The sequence below is a fragment of the Elephas maximus genome, chromosome 17 (assembly GCF_024166365.1).
Source record: "Elephas maximus indicus isolate mEleMax1 chromosome 17, mEleMax1 primary haplotype, whole genome shotgun sequence".
Lineage (NCBI taxonomy): Eukaryota > Metazoa > Chordata > Mammalia > Proboscidea > Elephantidae > Elephas > Elephas maximus.
This window is the reverse complement of record NC_064835.1, coordinates 52571599-52595386: the sequence shown is the minus strand read 5'-3', so window position 1 is coordinate 52595386 and position 23788 is coordinate 52571599.

Sequence of the window (23788 nt, the reverse complement as noted above, 5' to 3'; positions counted from 1 at the left end):
TGTCTGTGGGATGGAATTTAGGGACTTTTCTAAAGGATAAAGGAGTATAAATTTTAGCTTAGTTTGAATTAGAATTTATGTGTGTGTGTGTGTGTACCAGAGTCTATGTTCAGTGAACTAGTTCATCCTTGTGGGTATAGACTATAGAGTAGGGTTAGTTTAAGCCCAGATGAGATAATGGTCTATTAAAAATAATTTTGTAGGGGGATGGATCGCAAGAGAGCAAAGCTGGATGATCTGTTAGGTCCCCACTGGATTTAGATTTCCTTTTTCCTGACAACTTTTGGACACATGGATAATACAAGATAATGCAATCTGGACTGTCCCAGTGGAAATTAAATGAGATAATGTATTCTGTAAGGCACCTGGCACATTGTCTGGTACATAGTGGGATTCATTCAATACTCAATTTTAGTTATTTTTGTCTGATGTTTAGTTAGGTGTAATTACATAATTGTTGAATAAAGAAAGAAAGGATAAAGAAAAGATTAAATGAATGAATGCAACCCAGAGAAAAATAAGTATTTCTGGAATTTAATGGATATCTTCAGGATATCTGTATTAAATGATTACTAGATGAAAAAAACTTTCTGTCCTTTCTCTCACATTTGTTTCTGAAATGTCTTTTTTTTTAAGTAGTAAATACATGGCTACTTTATCTAACCCATTTATTTTCATTATTCATATACTTGAAATTGAAAGAGCATGGCTTTGATGCAAAACTGAGGTGATGGCATATTTAGCAATACCCTTCCCATGCTGTGTAATCCTGCGTGACTTCTCAAATGATCTCAGCTCTTTTCTTCATCTGTAAAAGCAGTTGCCAGCACACTTACCTCACCAGGCTGTTGAAGGCTGAAGTAAATTCATATATATAAATCGCATAGCACAAACTATGTTTGGAGAACATAAGTAGTGCTATTTAAATGCTTACTCCCTTTTCCTTTTCTTTCCAATGTTTGTCCTCGTTGAAACCAATATCTTTTGACCATGTTTACTCTTCCTGGTCTTAAACATATGTTCCAATTTGCTCTATTTGATCATTGACAAATTTTTCTCAGTGTCCTTTGCATTTTAAGATTTAAATTACAAAGAAGCCATTCAATATATGTATTTCTTGAATTAATGATAAAATCTCACTTATCAGACATGACAGAAAACCTGGTTGCATAGTGGTTAAGTGCTTTGGCTAACCAAGAGCTCGGCAGTTCGAATCTACCAGGCGCTCCTTGGAAACTCTATGGGACAGTTCTACTCTGTCCTATAGGGTCGCTATGAGTCAGACTCGACTTGATGGTAACGAGTTTTGGTTTGATCAGACAGGATTTCTTATTGTAACAGCAGTGTAATGATGAAAATAAGTCCAGAACAGAAACCAGAGGAGCTTGGTTCTAATCCTGTCTCTACCACTAATTATCTATCGACCTTGGTTAAGTCAATTAAAATATTTGGGAACTTGTGTTCTCAGTGTTAAATTTTGGTTACCATCTATGTCTGGAGCCCTGGTGGTGCAGTGCTCAGCTGCTAACCAAAAGATGCTCCTTGGAAACCCCATGGAGTAGTTCTACTCTGTCCTATAGGGTAGCCAAGAGTAGGAATCTACTTGAAGTCAATGGGTTTGGTTTTAGTTTTTAACCATCTGTGTCTACTGAGACTACTGTAAGAGTGAGTGAGATACATATGATAAAATGATGTGAAAATGAAAATAACAATAAAAATAAAATATTGTTTTTGTTAGGTGCCTTCAAGTTGGTTCTGACTCATAGTGACCCTGTAGGACAGACCAGAACTGCCCCATAAGGTTTCCAAGGATTGGCTGATGGATTTGAACTGCTGACCTTTTGGTTAGCAGCCAAGCTCTTAACCTCTGTACCACCAGGACTCTAATTTAAATATTTTCTGTAATAATTTTCTTTTAATGTTCAAGCGAACAGGATAGTTTTAGTTATGATTGTCACTTGTGTCCAAGTTTTTATGAATGTCAACATACAGCCTATAACTGCTGCCAAAATCTGATCTAAGGAACATGGCTTGAAAGCCATTGAAATAACCTATGATGCTATATATAAAACTTCATGATACCTTTGTACCATAATTAAAAATATAAATCAATTTAAATTTTGGTTGAGATTTTTTTACATGCTAACTTATTCAAGTTAAACATGTATTGTGTTACTTCACTTAAACTACTCTTTATTGGGCTTAAAAAATAATTCCTTATAAATCAAGACTGATTTATAATTCAGTGATTTTAAATGTTGAATTAAGTATTTATCAAGCCAATCATTAAATTGGATTTTGGTTCACAGGTTGATCTGATTCCTTTTTTTTTTTTTGGTAGAGAAACTTTATATTTTGGTTCCACAATTTATTTCTGGTATACAGCTCTGAGAGGAGCCCTGGTGGGGCAGTGGTTAAGCATTTGGCTACTAACTGAAAGGTCGGCAGTTCGAATCTACCAGCTGCTTCTTGGAAACCCTATGGGGCAGTTCTACTCTGTCCTATAGTCACTATGAGTTGGAATTGACTCCACGGCAACAGGTATGCAATTATGATAATATTTCCTTCCTCAAATATGAGCCACCTGCTCTAGCAAAGAAACATGTTTCTGATTTGTTAATGAATTTAAATAAAAATATTAAAATGACATCCAAAAGATGATCACTTTGAAACTAAATATGCAAAAAATCATCCTAAATTAAAACAAACAAAAAACATAATCAGTCATGACCAGAAATGATGTAGAGAATGGAGGTTGAAGATATTCTTCCTCTCTACCCTCAAACTCAAAACTGTGTGTGTGTGTGTGTGTGTTCTGAAGGTACACTTTTGTTGTTTTTTTTTTTTTTTTTTCCTATTCCTAGTTACATACAAAGAAATAAGTTAGAAAAAATGAACAAGGTCAGAATTCACCCTGATATCAGTAAGGAGTCGGTAGGAGCAATTAGGCAACTTTTGCCGCATTGTTAAGATTTCCACATATTATGAGGCAAATGGATAGAGAACAGAGGGACTAAATGGGAAGAAATAATACCCGGCTTTCTGGGTTAGATAATGAGAGGCACTATTGTGTAGGGGCATGGGAAACAGTGTGATCACTTTCACTTGCAAATTGCAGCTAGTGACTTTGCTCTTGGTGAAAGGGAAGTTTCAAGAACTAATTAAAAATAATTGATACATTAATGCTAATAAATGCACTTGCAGACCAGCACAAATAGAGTTGTAATTTGAGGGCAAGTTCTGTGCTCACAGCTGCTTAGACAAGTCTGTAATTTAAAGATCATTGTTCAAAATGAGTGTCGAAGACCCATGGGCAGCTAAAAGAAAGCCGATTAGATCCTGCTAACATGAAGCCCAAATCCACCTTTTGAGTTCACAGGTGAGTTAACAAGAGATACAGGGTATGATTAAGGGTTTACTCTCTCTGAAAGCCCCCTTGCTGTTAGCCAACTGCTATGGGCAGTGTTGGATTGGGAGTACAGAATATGAGTGGCACAGTTCATGTTTATTGGGGTATGTAAAGGTTCCCTCAACCGTTTAGACTTTTAAGCAATGAAAAATGGGAGATATTCAGGAGGCGAATAGGCACACAAAACTTTTACTGTCCGGGAACTTATTTTCTAAGTGTTGGACAATAAAGCAAAGAACTAAATAAATTAAAGAAAGAAGATAGTTCTAAGCAGAATGCAATGAAGGATCAAAGAGAATGGAATGGCCTTTCTTTGTCCTTGATGTACTGTCACAACAAGGTACTGGTTATACACTGGGGACTGGGAGTGTACTGATGAAAAGAAGGCTTGGGACTTCAAGCAGAGATAAAATTCTCTTGCTTAGAGAGGAGATTTGAATACCGAAATTGGCAGTATTACCAACAGAGACTCTAAAAGATAAAAGAAAAAGAGTCAGACATCTGGGGTTTTCAGATTCAGAATGCAGCAAACCTATTAGTTGATTCATTTTTACTGTAGATGGGTCAGAAACAATGCAGTCCTTCTGAGTTTGGGTGCATGTATTATCAACTGTTCTTGAATCTACTTCCATCACTATAAATTGTGGATCTGAGCTCTTTGGTATAGAATAAAAATCTCCACATCCCCCCAGGTACACTGTCTTTGTACAGTTAGATATCTAGAGTGTTGAGAGTATCTCATGACTGTTGGCATACAAAAACCACATACGTGTTATACAGCAAAATGTCATTTCCTTTTATTTAGATAATTTGGGCTTTATCTGTTTTAATCATAAATTTTAGGATCATCCATGTTACAGTCAAGGATGAAGCTGTCTCAGTAGTTCCGGGAACATTTAAGTGGGATTAAGAGACACTAAATGTAGAGAATTAGAAAATAAACTCAATGTATTTCAGTGTTTAAGAAAGATAGAAAGTGAGTGCTATAGCTCAAGGACTAACCAGAAGGCAAGATCTGGGTTTCATTTAAGAAAAGGGCTCAGGGAATCTACATTTAGGTAGAGGGGAAAAAAAAAAAAAAAGAGGGAAGGCAGGCAAAATTACTTACAAACAATAACCTTAGTATTTACTGAGTGTCAACATGTACTAAAATTGTAGGAAGCATGTTTACATCAATTATCATCATTTTTATTGACAATAATATTGTCAAGTAATATTTCTCCCATTTTATAGGTAAAGAAACTGGGTCAAGAGTTTAACAATTTGTACTCAAGAATTGTAATTTATGCCTTTTCACTTCCAAATCCTTTCTCATTTCTGAACACCACATTTTGTTGACTTGCTTATCTCTGCACTGGTTACTATAGGCTCATTTCACCCAGACCTTATCTCTATTGATGACACACCTTCTCAGTCGCAGATACAAGCTCACACCTTTACAAATTCCTCACACCACCTGGTGGGTAAGTTATCAAAGACACCCTGTCTCTAAATTCCGCCTCAGTTTTCCTGCTTTGTCAGTAGTTCATCGATTTCATTTTGTTCCTACTCCTGAGTTATTTTTAATTAGACTTCCCAACATATATAATACATCTGGCATATCTAGCTTCATCCTAACCACTCCAATTTGATTCATTCCAAACCAACCCTCAGGTTCTAATACTGACTCCTATTGCTCTGGGTCACTTTCCATACCCTACTAGCATTTTCTGTTAGATTGCAAGAACTCAGTGTTGGAAGGATAGAAGCTGATGTTGGGTCACACACCTCTGTGATAACGGGTACAGCAAGGTGCCCCCTCCTTAAGTGTGAATTAACCAAGGAAAGGGAGCTTATCGCCAGATCATATCCACTTAGAAACTGGAATCTAATAAAATTCAGTCAAGCAAAGCTTTCTAACTGATTGATTGTTAAGCTACAGAACTACCAAATAAGTTATTTTTTTTCCTCTCTTCCATCTAGGATTTATACTTGATGCTTGATTATGAGGCTGAGTATATATATATTAAGGAAACAAATAAGGCAAGACCTAAAGGATGGAGATACAGGGAGACCATCAGTACAACATTCCTGCTTAAACATACAGGCTGGGGAGACACGCATAAGCATAGGCAAAAACACCCTGGGATATTGGGGGTAGGGAAAGAAGATTTAAAGGACTAAGTAATATGCTCTCAATAAATAGCCTACTATCTTAAAAAGTCAGTAGTTCATATTCAGAATATTAATAACTCAGAATGTCAAGGCAGAATTAGTTCTCCTTATTCCCCTCCCAAGGAACCCCGCTGGTGCAGTGTTTAAAGTGCTTGGCTGGTTCCAAACCCAACCATTGCTCCACTGGAGAAAGATGTGGCCATCTGCTCCTGTAAATATTAAAGCCTTGGAAACCCTATGGGGCAGTTCTACTCTGTCCTATTGGGTCACTATGAGCTGGAATTGACTCGAAGGCAATGGTTGTGGTTTTTCTGTTTTTGTTTTTTTATTCTTCTCCCAGTCTAAGGTTACTTGAATCTGGGAAATAAACTGTTCAGGCCAGTCCATACTTTTCACTTCATATTTAATATAATAATAGCTAAATATTATGCTAAGAATATAGTAAAAGTTGTGTAATATAATGATGGTTTACTGGCAAAACTGAGTTTAGGTGTGGCATTTGAATTGCCCTATCTATCAGCATGTGTGGAAATTATCTGAGACTATGCCTGAGAATAGTGACGTAGAGTGGATGTGTTTGAAACATTTCTGTAGTCCAGATTTCTTATCATAATATAAAGATTTCACACATGAATATGAAAATTTAATGCAAAGAAGAAGTGGACATCTGAGTTTAAGTGTCTCTGCTGTGTCAGTTTGGGTCAGTTAAATAATGTATCCTAACTAGTAAAAGAAAAACTTTCATTCTGTGTAACGGAGTTGTTAACAAATGTGATTACTTACGAAAGTACTTAGAAAATTTACAAGTGCCATGCAAATAGATGGAATTAATTATAAACAATAGAAGAACATCGATTAAGTTTTACAGGTGGATATCTTATCACAGCAATTAAATTTTCCACTTTTTGAAGGCTTATTTTTGGAGTATCTTCTATGAGTCAAAAAGTTTGATAGGTGTTAAGAATATAAGGGTTAACCATCGAGAGGGTCTGTATCCTTCTATCATGTAAAGAAATTCTGTACTTACTTGTATTCTCCAAGGTACTCAACACATTTTTTTGTTTATCTTGAATGTTCTACAGAAAGTTTTTGTTTTGTTTTTATATTAAGTGACTGAAGGAATGAGTTAAGGAACACTAGCATGGTACAGAAATAAGATCCTAATTTGTTGTTTTAATTCCCAAGAATGGAATCTAAGACTAAAAAATGTATGTGTGTTTGTGTGTGTGTGTGTGTGAGAAAGAGAGAGAGGTGCTAATGTGTTCATTCTCAGACATGGCTCCTTTAAATACCACAGTCTTTCTGTTGTTCCTGTTGTAAATTTCAGGACAAAAGCTGTAGCTTTTTCAATGGCACTGAGAAATACATGTACCAGTTAACTTTCCCGCGCCAGGAGGTTTATTGGCAGGTATTTGAGCCACTTTAGCACATTCTGGCATCATGGTGGATACTGGTGCAGCTGCATAAAAAATAAGGAAGTTGGTCTGCAACACATTTGAGTGTTGAGAGCCATTTGTATGAGGGGACGCTTCCTGGAGGAGTGATCCTGTGAAACTTTTCGTGTCTTTTGGCTTCTGCACGTAGGATAAGGCAAGTATGTTTACAATTTCTTTTGTGTTGTTGAGAAGGCACGGTTCCTGGCATTTGGAAATATTCAAGTAAATGAGTGAATTTTGGGGTGAAAGCAGTTTGTGATGCACTTTCTGGGCCACGGTACTGATAGATATATTGTTTGTGATATACTTCGTGGAACATGGTACTGGTATGGCCCATTTACATTAGTCACCTCCATGATGAGATCTTTTATAAAGTGCTTGCCTCCCTGATGAGAACTCTTAAAAAATTCTCCTCTCCCTGAAGACATTTTACACACTTCCAGAGCCACGGTACATATATGTATTGCGTTTGTGATCTAGAACTTGGTACAGATATGGCATGCTTTCAATTGGCACACCATTTAAAAAAAAAAAAAAAAGCTACCAGCGAACAATGGTTCAGCATCCATTCCATTAGTGAACAAATATGTCATCACAAAACATTTCCAAAAACAAGTAATTCACCCTTGAAAGGGCTAGGAATTTTACTTTCAAGGGAACATTGGACTTTTTTTTTTTTTTCTAAATTGGGATGACTGTGAGGCAGAATAAAAGGGTTTGGCATTGTTTCTAATTAATGTAATTTAAGACATAGGTGACATTTTGAACATTTTGATGAGCATTATTTTTCAAAGTTGCAAAAATTTAAGGTTGTCCTTGTAATGAGCAAAGTTATTTTCCTAGAACTTTGAGCTTTGTGGTTAGATGATCTGTTGTTCTGATTTAACCTGTGTGGTTGAAAGTTTTTCTTTCAAATCCAAGTAGCTTTCTTTGAATATATACAGAATTAAATCAAAAGTTATCATTTACTACTCTAGGAAAACTTGGAAAATGAATTTAACCTTCTCTTTCCATTCTAATTAACCTACCATTTCCTCTCTCCCTGTCCTGCCTTCTCCACCCCGCCCCTGCTGCCAATCTTACCCATCATCCATTTTGGTTATTCTCTTTTACCTGAGGGAACGATGGAAATTTCGGCTTCCATGGCTAATACCTTTCCAAATTCACTCATTCGTTTGTTCGTTTATCTGTTTATTCATTCAGAAAGTATTTATCAAGTGGAACTATGTGTCAGACACTTTTGTAGCCACTTGGATGGAGGGTACCAGTGAACAAAGCAAGTTGAGGTGGTGAGAACTGGTCTTCTTTTAGACATATTGTAATGACCTGTGGAGTTTAAAAGAACGATAAGAATCAAGGATAACGTCAAGGTTTCTAGCCTAAGCAAGTGGAAAGATAAAGTTGAGCTGAGATGAGAAGACTGGCTAAATCGGACTTTGGAAATGTGCACAAGTGGGAGGACAATAGAAGTTCAATTATATTTTATGTGTATGTTGGACTTTAGAGATATATTTAAATAATGGCACTAAATGAAATCACTAATGGGAATTCGCGTTAAAGTGAAAAGAGGAGAGGTGAAAACTGAGACCTAGGGCACTCCAGCATTAAGTGGCTGCTTAGAAGAAGAGATTCCAGCACAAGAAAATGAAAAGGAATATTCAGAGATGGGAGAAAACCTGAAACTAGAACTAGAAAGGAACACAAATCAGAAACAAGATTTTTTAGGGGGTGGAATGGCTAATTGTGGAGCTCAGCTCTGTCTGTATTTCATTTTCTACACGTTATTGATGAAAGTGATGAAAGTCTCCTTTCCAGTTCACAAAGTATTTGCTTTTGAAATACATGACAAAGTTCAAATTCTAAAACTGCCTATCTACCTATCTGTCTGCCTGTCTACCTGTCTATCTATCTATCTATCATCCGTCTATCTATCATCTAGCTGTCTATCCTTCTACCTGTCTATCTTCTATCTGTCTAGCCATCTACCTACCTACCTACCTATCTTTCTATCATCTTTGTATGTATCTATGTATCTGTCTGTCTATGCATCTACCTACCTATCTACCTACCTACCTGTCTGTCACTCTATCTACCTATCTATGTATCTACCTGTCGATCTATCATCTATCTATATGCCTCATGTATAAATTAGGTCGGATGGTACATTTCAGATCTCATTTTAATTCAATTTATATTTTATCACTTGTAGGTAAATATTTTGAAGTGTGCATACTGCCTTTAATGTTGGAGTTTTCTTGTCTATATGATTCTTCTATTTCTTAAGTTTGCAGTTGTACCACTTCACCATTGGAAAAGTGACTGTTGAAAGTACACACTAGCTTAATTGCTCATTTTCATTTGACAGATTTATTCATGATTTATCTTTAAAGAAAAATGTATTTTTTTCATATTTAGGGGTAGAATCATATCATGCTTTGAATGAAAAAAAATCTTTGAATAGCAGAGTTAAAATTATGTATGATTGTATGTAAGTTTGTTTAATATTTGTCATGAATTGAATTGAGTCCCCCCAAAATATGTGTCAATTTGGTTAGGCCATGATTTCCAGTATTGTGTGGTTACCCTCCAATTTGTGATTGTAATTTTATATTAAAAGGATTGGGGTGTAATTGTAACATCCTTACTAAGATCACATCCCTGATCCAATGTAAAGGAAGTTTCCCTGGAGTGTGGCCTGCACCACCTCATCTCTCAAGAGATAAAAGGAAAGGGGAGCAAGCAGAGAGTTGGGGACCTCATACCACCAAGAAAGAGGCAGCGGGAACAGAGCATGTCCTTTAGACCCGGGGTTCCTGACCGAAGAAACTTCTAGTCCAGGACAGTATTGACAAGAAGGACCTTCCTTCAGAGCTGACAGAAGGAGAAAGCCTTTCCTGGAGCTGACACCCTGAATTTCGACTTGGAGTCTACTAGACTATGAGAAAATAAATTTCTCTTTGTTAAAGCCATCCACTTGTGGTATTTCTGTTATAGCAGCAGTAGATGATCAAGACAATATTGTATTTATTTAACCTTTACCTCCACTAACTAAATGACTATATGTTGTTGTTGTAGTTAGGTGCCATTGAGTCGGTTCCAACTCATAGCGACCCCACAAACAACAGAAAAAAACGCCAACCAGTTCTGCAACATTATCACAATTGTTGTTATGCTTGAGCCTATTGCTGCAGCCGCTGAGTGAATCTACCTTGTTGAGGATCTTCCTCTTTTTTCCCTGACCCTCTACTTAACTAAGCATGATGTCATTCTCCAGGGGCTGGTCCCTCCTGATAACATGTCCAAAGTATGTGAGATAAAGTCTCGCCATCCTTGCTTCTAATGAGCATTCTGACCGTACATTTTCCGAGATAGAGTTGTTTGTTCTTCTGGCAGTGTGTGGCATATTCAATATCCTACTCCAAAAACATTATTCAAAGGCATCAAAGTCTTCAGTCTTCCTTATTCATTGTCCAGCTTTCACATGCACATGGGGCAATTGAAAACACCATGGCTTGGGTCACGCATGCCTTAGTGCATAAAGTGATGTCTTTGCTTTTAAACACTTTAAAGATATCTTTTGCTGCAGATTTGTCCAATGCAATGTATCCTTTGATTTCTTGATTACTGCTTCCATGGATGTTGATTGTGAATCCAAGTATAATGAAATCCCTAACAACTCCAGTGTCTTCTCTATTTATCATGAAATGTTGCTTTTTGGTCCAGTTGTGAGGATTTTTTTTTTTTTTCTTTATGTTCAGGTGTAGTCCATCCTGAAGGCTGTGGTCTTTGATCTTTATCAGTAAGTGTTTCAAATTCTCTTCACTTTCAGCAAGCAAGGTTGTGTCATCTGCATATTGTAGGCTGTTAATGAGTCTTCCTCCAATCCTGACACCACATTCTTCTTCATATAGTCCAGCTTCTCAGATTATTTGCTCAGTTTATAGATTGAATAAGTGTGGCGAAAGGATACAACCCTGACACACACCTTTCTTATCTTTAAACCAAGTGATATTCCCTTGTTCTGTTTGAACAGCTGCTTCTTGATCTCATGAGCACAATTAAATATTCTGGAATTTCCATTCTTTCCAATGTTATCCATAATTTGTTATGATCCACACAGTTGAATGCCTTTGCATAGTCAATAGAACACAGGTAAGTAAACATCTTTCTGATATTCTCTGCTTTCAGCCAGGATCTATCTGACATCACAATGATATCCCTGGTTCGATGTGCTTTTTTGAATCCAGCTTGGATTTCTGGCAGTTTCCTGTCAATGTACTGCTGCAATCACATTTGAATGATCTTCAGCAAAATTTTACTTGTGTGTGGTATTAATGATATTATTCAATAATTTCTGCACCCTGTTAGATTGCCTTTCTTCCAATTGATACAAATATGGATCTCTTCCAGTTGGTTGGCAAGGTAACTGTCATCCGAATTTCTTGGTGTAGACAAGTGAGACTGCTAGCATTGCATCGTTTGTTAAAATATCTCAATTGTTAAGACTGTATGAGGCATCATTAATGTGATGCAACAATAGAGATATTGGCAGGATAATATAAAAAGAATATCATATAACTCATGTTAAAAAAAATCAATTAGATTTAATAAATAAATAAAAGACACAGTTACCATCCAGTTGATTCCAAACTCATGACAACCCCACTGAGTGAAGAGTAGAACTGTTCAATGGAGTTTTCAAGGCAGTGACCTTTCAGAAAAAGACCTAAAGACTGTCTTCTGAGGCATCAGTGGGTCAGTTCAAACCACGAATGTGAAATGATACAACATTCTCGATCTCCATTTTTCATGATACAAGTCTCTTCTTTAACAATATAAGACAGCTGAAGCATTTTAGGAGAAAAATTTTTAATTTCCTATTCACAGTGGCTATACAAATATGTGGTCACTATCTCTTCGTATAGGAAACCCTGGTAATGTAGTGTAAGTGCTAAGGGTGCTAACCAAAGGTCAGCAGTTCAAATCTGCTAGATGCTCTTTGGAAACCCTGTGGGGCAGTTCTACTCTGTCCGGTAGTGTTGCTATGAGTCAGAACTGACTTGAGGGCAGTGGGCATCTCTTTGTGTATTCTATCCATATACAGCTACATGGCCAACTAACTGGAAGAGATCCATATTTATGCCTATTCCCAAGAAAGGTTATCCAACTGAATGTGCAAATTATCAAACAATATCATTAGTATCAAATGAAAGTAAAATTTTGCTGAAGATCATTCAAAAGAGGCTGCAGCTGTATATCAACAGGGAACTGCCAGAAATTCAGGCCAGATTCAGAAATAGACGTGGAACCTGTGATATCATTGTGATGTCAGATGGATCCTGGCTTAAAGCAGAGAATACCAGAAAGGTGTTTACCAGTGTTTTATTGACCATGTAAAGGCATTTGACTGTGTGGATCATAACAAATTATGGATAACATTGCAAAGAATGAGAATTCCAGAACACTTAATTGTGCTCATGAGGAACCCATACAAGAGGGAGTTGTTCTGACAGAACAAGAGGAGACTGTGTGGTTTAAGTTAGGAAAGGTGTATGTCAGGGTTGTATCCTTTCACCATGCTTATTCAATTTGTATGCTGACAAATAATCCGAGAAACTTGACTACGTGTAGAAGTCGTGGCACCAGGATTGGGGGAAGATTCATTAACAGCTTGTGGTATGCAAATGACATAACCTTGCTTTCTGAAAGTGAAAAGGACTTGAAGTACTTACTGATGAAGATCAAAGACTATAGTGTTTAGCATGGATCATACCTCAACATAAAACAACAATCCTCACAGCTGGACCAATAAACAACATCACGATAAAGGGAGAAAAGATTGAAGTTGTCAAGGATTTCATTTTACTTGGATCCAAAATCTGTGCCCATGGAAGCATCAATCAGGAAATCAATCAATGTATTGCATTGGGTAAATCTGCTGCAAAAGACCTCTTTAAATTTTTAAATTGCAAAGATGTCACTTTGAGGACTAAGGTGTGCCTGACTCAAGCCCTGGTATTTTCAATTGCCTGTATTTATGGGAAAACTGGCCAAAGAATAAGGGAGACCTTTTAGTCATGGTGTTGGCAAAGAATATTGAATATACAACGGACTGCCAGAAGAACAAACAAATCTGTTTTGGAAGAAGTATAACCAGAGTGCTCCTTAGAAGCCAGGATGCCAAGGATTTGTCTTAAATACTTTGGTCATGTTATCTGGAGGGACCAGTCTCTGGAGAAGGACATCATGCAAAAGAGAGTAAGACCCTCACTGAGATGAACTGACACAATGACTGATCAAAGGACTCAAACATAGCAATGATTTTGTGGATGGCGCAGAACCTGGCAGTGTTTAGTTCTGTTGTGCATAGGGTACCTATGAATAGGAACCAACTGGACAGCACCTAGCAACAGCAACAAGATTGCTGAAGCCTCATGTCAGCTCTAATCTTTTTCCTGCAGTTTCAGTTGGACTTTCTGGTTTGACAATTTTATAGTCTGCAAATAACATTATCATGCATTTATTTTATTTTATTTTTCAGTCTTTACACATTTTATGTCTTTTTGTGTCTTATTGCATTATCTAGGAACAATAGTACTCTGTTGAATAGAAGCAATGAAAATAGATATACTTGTCTCAGTGCTGATTTCTAAAGGATTTTTTTTTATTATTAAATATGTTATCATGTCAGCTCTCTAAACATTTTCTTCTGTTCCTATTTTTCTAAGTGCTTCTTTTCTATTTATGTTATATTCATTCGGTAATCGTTTATTTTCACTTCCTTTACAAGTTACAGACTACAGAATGTCAGCTACCACAAATGCTAATTGCCTTATGATCCCAAAGAGTTCTCACTGAAGATTGGGTATATGCCACATTTATCTGAAAAAAAAAGAAGCAAGTGATGGCAATGCCTATATTTGCAGGCTAAAAACTGTTGGACATAATGCAATAAAAATTTATTTCTCACACACATGAATGTTATACTGGTCAGTGGCTCCCATTTACCTTGTAATTATGCCATCTGGGGCAGAGGGTGGTAAAGGTCATTCTGGCAAGAATAAAAGCAATAAAAAAGAACAAAGGCAAAAAAGGGCTAGAGGATGGTGTGGAAAGCTTTTAAGACCTAGGGCATAAAATGGAATGGATTGTGGTATCACTTCCTCTCATATGCCTGTCTCTGGGAAGTACCCTAGTGTAGTCAGTGAGATAGAGGCACAACATGGCGGAATTAATGCTAACCACACCATCTGACCCTTGATCAGATTTTAGCTTGATGTTTGTCTTCAGCAGTCAAAACCAGGATGTAACACAATGTGCCTTAGGGAATCTTGACGCAAATACTCATCTGCACCCCTAAAAATGCACGTGCTCGAAAGAGTGCTGTGAACGGTAAGGTGTTTTTGCAGGATAGACAAAATATGTGTGTAAGCATCTTGTGACCACTGTCTAAGCATTTGGTGACTATTATTGCTAAACTGTAATTATAGCTATTATTTTTTACTAACCAGTCTCTTACGGGTCTCTCCTATGGACCAATAAAGTGCCCCTCCCCACCTCGCCAGACCCCACCTTTCCCTTCTCTAATGGAGGATGCGCCAATCAAGAGTATCGTGTAACTAATTCCTGCTTTAGTGGTATAATTGACCCAAACCTGGACTCCATATTCAGACACCACTGTCTCATTTTGATGGGCTGTATTGTTAACAGTTCGAATTGTAATAAACCTATGTGATTTTATCTTGAGCAGCTTCTGTCTTCTGTACCTCAGTGACATGCCGCTGGCCAGTGATCAGACATATGGGTCCATCCTAACTTTGGGAGATGATAGGACACACAGAGGAGCACATGGATCTGTATGAGCACTGAAACTTCTCTCCACAAACACCCCTTCTCCTGCGGTTACTGAATGTGAGGAGGCAGTCCTTCCAACTCCATAGGAACGTTTAGGAATAGAAAACCAGGAATCCACTGAGGCTCTTTTTATTTGTTTCCAACAAGCCCAGAGGCCCATTTTCAAGATTAATTCCTCTCTTTTCATCTAAAAAGGCTATAGGTATCTGAAGCTATTACTACAGCTTAATTTCTGGAGTCAAGTTCAAAGCATACTCCAAGCTTTGTGGGAAATTAACAATATTTAATCTTAAAATTATTTCTCACTCCCTCATAATATTGAATTGAGTATAAAGTGTCTTTAATATGGATATAAATAAAGCATAATGGAATTACAGGGAAATGATGAACAAAAATCCCCGTCAGCAGGGATACAATAACGACTACTGTCAGATATGTTGTTTTCAAAGAATTGTAATGAAACAAACTAAATTCATACTACATCTCAAGCACATTCATATTCCCTTGAAGGTGTGTCATTTCAAAACTTGGCAGCATCCCATGTAATGATTAAAAATAATGATTATCTTTGGATAGAGAAGGCTGATCCTACTGACTACCAGAAAGAGATCACGCTCATGGTGAGAGAAATTGTATAGAAAAATCATGGGACTGTGGTTATTACAGCATTAAAATTTACTATGGTTATTATAGCATTGAATTTAGCAAAACATTTTCAACGTATTTTATAATTATTAATAGTCATTGTTTAAAAAACCTCAGTTCTTTTACAGCAATCTCATTTTTTTAGTGCCAACTTTTAAAAAATGAGAATAATTAAAATCTCTTTAAGAAGTGTTTATAAAACCAAATAAATGCAATCTTTGTACAAAATATGGATATTAGTGCCACAATTCTCTTTTCACAGGATTAGCAAAATATATGCTTTTCTTCTAGAAAGTGTGTATTGATACTTCCTTAAACCAAACCAAACCTAGTGCCCTCGAGTCGATTCTGACTTATAGCGACCCTATAAGACAGAATAGAACTGCCCCGTAGAGTTTCCAAGGAGTGCCTGGCGGATTCTAACTGCTGGCCCTTTGGTTAGCAGCTGTAGCACTTAACCACTACGCCACCAGGGTTTCCTGATACTTACTTATTTAACAGAAAATCCTTTTTTATTTCTCATGTCATAGTAACAACTACGTTTATATAGAGGTTAACTTCAATGAGATAATATTGAAAATTTTTTATTTTATTTTATTTAGTTATTTTTTATTCTGACTTTTTTTAAAATTGTGCTTGAGGTGAAAGTTTATAGCTCAACTTAATTTCTCATATAAAAATTTATACACGTATTGTTACATGACCCTAGTGGTAATCCCTGTAATGAGACAGCACACTCTCCCTTTTCCACCCCGGATTTCCCATGTTCCTTCAACCAGCTCCTACCCCTTTCTGCCTTCTCCTCCTGCCTCCAGATAGGAGCTGCCCATTTAGTCTTGTGTTTCTACTTGAACCAAGAAACACTCTCTTCACCAGTACTATTTTATGTTTTATAGTCCAGTCCAATCTTTGTCGCAAGAGTTGGCTTCAGGAATGGTTTTAGTTCTGGGTTAACAGAGAGTCTGGAGACCATGTCTTCTGGGATTCCTCCAGCCTCAGTCAGACCATTACGTCTGATCTTTTTATCTGAATTTTAGTTCTGCATCACACTTTTCTCCTGCTCCATCAGGGATTCTCTGTTGTGTTCCCTGTCAGGGCAGTCATCGGTGATAGCTGGGCACCATCTAGTTCTTCTGGTCTCAGGCTGATGGGGTCTCTGGCTTACGTGGCCCTTTCTGTCTCTTGGGCTAATATTTTCCTTGTGTCTTTAGTGTTCTTCTTTCCCCTTTGCTCCAGATGGGCTGAGACCAATTGATGGGTCTTAGATAGCTGCTCACTAGCTTTTAAGACCCCAGATGCCACTCACCAAAGTGAGACGCAGAACATTTTATTAATTAACTTTATTATGCCAATTGACCTAGATGTCCCTTGAAACCATGGTCCCCAGACAACCGCCCCTGCTACTCTGTCCCTTGAAGTGTTTGGTTTTGTCCTGGAAACTTCTTAGCTTTTGGTTTAGTCCAGTTGTGCTGACTTCCCCTGTATTGTGTGTTGTCCTTCCCTTCACCTAAGATAATTCTTGTCTACTATCTAAGAATGAAGTCCCCTCTCCCTCCCTCCTCACCCTCATAACCATCAAAGAATGTTTTCTTCTGTGTTTAAACCTTTTCTTGAGTTCTTATAATAGTGGTCTCATACAATACTTGTCCTTTTGTGACTAATTTCACTCAGCATAATGCCTTCCAGATTCATCCATGTTTTGAGATGTTTCTCAGATTCCTCACTGTTCTTTATCATTGTGAAGTATTCCAATGTGTGTATATATTATAATTTGTTTATCCATTTGTCCATTGATGGGCACCTAGGTGTTTCCATCTTTTTGCTATTGTGAACAGTACTGTGATGAACCTAGGTGTGCATATATCTATCTATATGACAGTTCTTATTTCTCTAGGATATATTCCAAGGAGTAGGGTTGCTGGGTCTTGTGGTACTTCTATTTCTAGCTTTTTGAGGAAGCGCCAAATGGATTTCCAAACTGGTTGTACCGTTTTACATTCCCACCAGCATCATATAAGTGCTCCAGTCTCTCCACAACCTCTCCATTATTTATTATTTCGTGTTTTTTTGGATTATTGCTGGCCTTGTTGGGTAAGATGGTATCTCTTTGTAGTTTTGATTTGCATTTCTTTAATGGCTAAAGATCATGAGCATTTCCTCATGTATCCGTTAGCCACTGAATGTCTTCTTAGGTGAAGTGCATGTCCTTAACCTTTGCCCATTATTTAATTGGATTATTTGTCTTTTTGTCATTGAAGTTTGCAGCACCTTATAAACTTTAGGGATTAGACCCTGAAAGGATATGTCATAGCCAAAATTTTTTTCCCAGCTCTAGGCTGTCTTTTTACTCTTTTTGGTGAAGTCTTTTGATAAGCATTTAAGTGTTCAACTTTTAGGAGGTCCCAGTTATCTAGTTTCTCTTCTGGTGTTTGTGCATTGTTAGTAATGTTTTGCATACTGTTTATGCCATGTATTATGACTCCTAACTTTGTCCTTATTTTTTGTTCCATGATCTTTATCGTTTTAGATTTTATATTTAGGTCTTTGATCCATTTTGAGTTAGTTTCAGTGCATGGTGTGAGGTATGGGTCTTGTTTCATTTTTTTTGCAGATGGATATCCAGTTATGCCAGCACCATTTGTTGAAGAGACTGTCTTTTCCCCATTTAACAAACTTTTGGCCTTTGTCAAATATCAGCTACTCATGGGTGGTTGAGTTTACGTCTGGATACTCAATTCTGTTCCATTGATCTATGTATCTGTTGTTTTACAAGTACCACACTGTTTTGACAACTGTGACAATACAATAGGTTCCAAAATCAGGTAATGTGAGACCTATCACCTTGTTCTTTTTCAGTAATGCTTTACTTATCTGGGGACTCTTCCCCTTCCATATAAGGTAGGTGATTTCTTTCTACATCTCATTAAAAAATGTCATTGGAATGTGGATCGAGATCCATTGTATCTGTCGATCACTTTGAATAGAATGGACATTTTCACAAATGTTAAGTTTTCCTATCCATGAGCAAGGTATGTTTTTCCACTTATGTAGGTCTTTCTTGGTTTCTTGCGGTAGTGTCTTGTAGTTTCCTTTGTATAGGTCTTTACGCCTCTGGTTAAATTTATTCCTAAGCATTTTATCTTCTTGGGTGCTATTGTAAATGATATTAATTTGTTGATTTACTCCTCGAAGTTCTTTTTGTTGGTGTAGAGGAATCCAACTGATTTTTGTATGTTTGTCTTGTATCCTGATATTTTGCTGTAGTCTTCTACTAGTTGCAGTAGTTTTCTTGTGGATTCTTTGAGATTTTCTGTGTATAAGATCATAACATCTGCAAATAGAGATACTTTTACTTCTTCCTTACCTATTTGGATGTCCTTTATTTATTTATTTCTTGCCTAATTGCTCTGGCTAGGGCCTTCAGCACAATGTTGAATAAGAGTAGTGATAAAGGACATCCTTCTCTGGTTCCCATTCTCAAGGGGAATGCCTTCAGGCGCTCTCCATTTAGAATGATGTTGACTGTTGGCTTTGTATAAATGCCCTTTATTATAATGAGGAATTCTCCTTCTATTCCTATTTTGCTGACAATTTTCATCATGAATGGCTGTTAGACTTTGTCAAAATCTTTTTTTGCATCAAATGATAAGATCATGTGGTTCTTCTCTTTTGTTTTGTTTATCTGATGGATTACATTGTTTTTTTCTAATGTTGAACAATCCCTACACACCTGATATGAATCCCACTTGGCAATGGTATATCATTTTTTTGATATGTTGTTGAATTCTATTGGCTAGACTTCAGTTGAGGATTTTTGTGTCTATGTTCATGAGGGATATTAGTCTGTAATTTTCTTTTTATTGTCGTGTCTTTACCTGGTTTTGGTATCGTGGTTATGCTGGCATCATATAATGAGTTTGGGAGTATTCCATCCTTTTCTATGCTCTGAAATACCATTTGTAGTTTCTCTATTAACTCTTCTTTGAAAGTTTGGTAGAATTCTCCAGTGAAGCTATCAGGGCCAGGGCTTTTTTGTTGTTGTTGTTGGGAGCTTTCTAATTACCTCTTCAATCTCTTCCTTTGTTATAGGTTTATTTATTTTTTCTACCTCGGTTTGTGTTAGTTTAGGTAGGTAATGTGTTTCTAGAAATTTCATTTCCTCTAGGTTTTCAAATTTGTTGGAGTGCAATTTTTTCATAGTATTCTGTTATGATTCCTTAAATTTCAGTTGGGTCTGTGTGGTATCACCCATCTCATCTCTTATTTGTGTTATTTGTTTCCTCTCCTGTTTATCTTTTTTTCAGTTTGGCCAGTGGTTTATTGATTTTGATGATCTTTTCAAAGAACCAGCTTTTGGTCTTGATATCCCTTTCAATTGTTTTTCTAGTCTCTAATTTATTTCTGCTCTATTATTATTATTATTACTATTTCCTTTCTTCTGGTGCCCAAGTGCTTCCTTTGCAGCTGCCTTTGTATTTGTTTGAGTTGTAGGGTTAAGATTTTGATTATGACCCTTTCTTCTTTTTGGATGTGTACATTTATTGCTATAAATTGATCTGCGAGTGCTGCTTTTGCTGTGTTCCAAAGGTTCTGGTAGGATGTGTTTTCATTCTCATTTGATTCTATGAATTTCTTTATTCTGTCCTTTATTTCTTCTATAATCCAGTAGTTTTTGAGCAAGGTATTGCTCAGTTTCCATGTATTTGATTTTTTTTCCTTCTTTTTCTGTTATTGATTTTTACTTTTATAATTTTATGGTCATAAAAGATACTTTGTAATATTTGATGTTTTGGGTTCTGTTAAGGTTTGCTTTGTTGCCTAATATGTGGTCTATTCTGGAGAATGTTCCATGTGCATTGGAAAAGAAAGTACGCTTGGCTGCTGTTAGGTGGAGCATTCTGTACATGTCTATGAGATCAGGTTGGCTGATTGCAGCATTTAGATCTTTCATGTCTTTATTCAGCTTCTTTCTGGATTTTCGTCCTTCACTGAAAGTAATGTGTTGACATCTCCTACTATTATTGTGGAGCTGTCTACTTCTCTTTTCAGTGCGGTTAGAATTTGTTCTATATATTTTGAAGCCCTGTTTTTGTGTGTGTAAATATTTATTATGGTTATGGCCTCCTGGTGTATTGACCCTTTAATCATTATATAGTGTCCTTCCTTATCCTTTGTAGTAGATTTTGCTAAAAGGCTATTTTGTCATAGATTAATATTGCCATTCCTGCTCTTTTTTGATTGTCGTTTGCTTGATATATATATATATATATATATATATATATACATACTTTTTTGAGTCTAAGATGTGTTTCTTGTAGGCACCATATAGACGGATTGTGTTTTTTATTCATTCTGCCACTCTCTGCCTCTTTATTGGTGCATTTAGCCTATTTATAGTCAGCATAATTAATAAGAGATATGTGTTTAGTCTTGTCATTTTGATGTTGTGTGTGTGTGTTGTTGACAGTTTCTTTGTTCCACTTAATTTATCTGTGCTGAGTCATTTTTCTTTGTTTTTTTTCACCTTTTCATTGTTGTTGATTTTGTATTTAATGAGTATGTTTTTCTTGCTTTTTTTTGTTGTTTTTTATTTTGATGTGTAAGATTGTTAGTTTCCTTTGTAGTTACCTTAATATTTACCTCTATTTTTCTAAACTGATCTTTCTTTTTTATACTCACCTTTTATTTCTCAATATTGCCTTGACTGCCTCTCCATATGAAAGTTCTATAATTACATTAATTAGTCCCTCTTTTTTGTTTTAATGCTGTCATCTTTTGCATAATGATGACTCTGTTTCCCTATTTTCAGTGTTTTAGCTTTGATTTATTTTTTGATGTCCCTATCTTGGTCAATATCTAGTTGTTCTGTCCTGTGATCTAGTCTCATTTTGTTATGTTATTGATTTTCTAAGTGGAGGATTCCCTTTAGTATTTCTTGTAATTTTCGTCTGGTTTTCACAAATTCCCTTAAAGTCTGTTTATCTAAAAATGCCCTAATTTTCCCATGATATTTGAGAGACAGTTTGGCTGACAATTTAAGGCTTTATGAATGTCATCCCATTGCTTCCTTGCTTGCAAGGTTTCTGCTGAATAGTCCAAGCTTAGTCTTATTGAATCTCCTTTGTAGCTGACTTTACATTTATCCCTGGCCTCTCTTAAAATTCTCTCTTTATCTTTGGTTTTGGCAAGTTTGATTACAATATATATTGTTGACTTTCTTTTGGGATCTACCCTGTGTGAGGTTCGATGAGCTTCTTGGATAGATATGTTCTCATCTTCTTGATATCAGGGAAGTTTTCTGCCAACAAATCTTCAACAATTCCCTCTGTATTTTCTGTTATTAACACCTGTTCTGGTAGCCCGATTACTCATATGTTACTCTTCTTGTTAGAATCCCACATAATTCTTAGGGTTTCTTCATTTTTTTTTTTTTTAATCTTTTCATCTGATTTTTTCCTTAAAGAAATTGGTGCCAAGTCCTTTATCTTCAATCTCACTAATTGTAACTTCCATAGCCTCAATTCTGCTCCTGTGACTTTCTATTAAGGTCTCTAATTCTGAATTTTTTTTTTTATTAATCTTTCGGATTTCTGTTTGCTGTCTCTCTATGGATTCTTGTAGCCTGTTAAATTTGTCAGTATGCCTTTGTATAACCTTCTTAAGTTTCTCTGTTGCCTTGTCTGTGTGTTCCTTGGCTTGCTCTGCTTTTTTGCCTGATCTTCCTAATCTCTTGAAGAGCTGTAGTAATTCTAGTAATTCCAAGATTTCTCTTTCTCTGGGAGGCTTTTTGAATCTTTGTTTTGTTCATTTGCTGACGCCATCATGGTCTGCCTCTTTATGCTATTTAATATTCGCTGCTGTCTCTGAGCCATCAATACATTATTATATTTACTTATTATATGTTTGCTTACAGTGTCCTAGTTTCTTGTTTCATTTTGATATGCCTAAATAAGCTGGTCATGTGAATTACTTTGATTATTGAAGTCTTTGAAGGTTTCAAGTCCTAACACCAGGTGGTTAGAGCGGCTACCACATAACTGAGCCCAGGAGTTCATTTACTTTTCTTGTGTGAATTTAGCTCACGTGTCTAGGTCATCAGTCAGCTCATGTGTGGTGCAGGCCCTCATCTACAGTCCTAGATGAGCAGGGCTATGTAGGAGTGACTGAACCAGGCATGGGCATCTGGCTGCAGTAGGCAGCTGAGCAAGGCAGGGGGCCGACAGTTGTCCCTGAGTGCCTGGGTGGAAGACATGTCCCTGTTCCTTAGAGCTCATAGGTGGGTGGGTTTTGCAACCACACTTTGGGCACCCAGTGCTATTGGCTGTAAGGCCTATAAGAAAAAGAAAAAAAAAAAAAAAAAAACAAGGCCTATAAGGCACCACTTATTCTCGGACCCCTCCCATGAGTGGCTAGGTGAGGTGGGTGGGCCAGTCTGGAGGCCCCTAATGTGGGTAGGTGAGGACCCTGCTTAGTGGGAAGGGTGGCATCAAATGTCAGGAATCTGCCACTTCCCGTTAGCAGTTGCAGAGGGAAATAAGCTTCAGGTATATACCCTACTGTACTGTGTGAATGAAGGCCTACACTATTGAAAAGGGCCCACACAGATCTAGGCAGGGGTGAAAGGCATTCAAAGTCCATGGACCCCTTATGCCTGTATCTAGGCAAAGGGACTGTGCCTGCCCTGAGGTTCTGGCTTAGGACAGCTGGCAGATTATTATTATTTTTTTTTTTCCTGTTTGTTATCTGTTTCCTCTCCAAAGCTAGGAGAATGGCTCGGGGGATGTGACAGGCCCCTCTTCTGGCTCAAAGGGCAAAGCAATTGCTGAAGCCAGCCTGGGACCAGAACCAAGTGGGGAGGAAACGGGTGAATGAGATAGAGGTACTTCCCAGTGGGGAGAAGGGTTTTTTTGATCCTGCAAGGTAGGTTGGATGCTTGCACTTGACTTTTACAAATCTAGTGGTGCTTTCCTCTGGTTCCGCAGGCTTGTTAAGGCTCTCTGCTGCTTGGTTTCTCCCAGTGTGGAAAACGCATCCGAGTGCAACTGCTTGCCTTGTACCCCAGGCATCTGCTGATCTCATCTGCAGGGTTCTAGCCAGGTCAGTTTTGGTAAATTCTCACTGCTTCAGAGTGGTCTCTCCCCCTGCCATTGCTCAGTCCAACTCCTCAACTTTGTCTTCAATGTTTAGGACTCCTAGATTGTCATATATAATCAATTCACTTGTTTTTTCTGGTCTTTGTTGTAAAAGGGACCACAGGAAGAGTCTGACTACTCCACCATCTTGGCCCTGC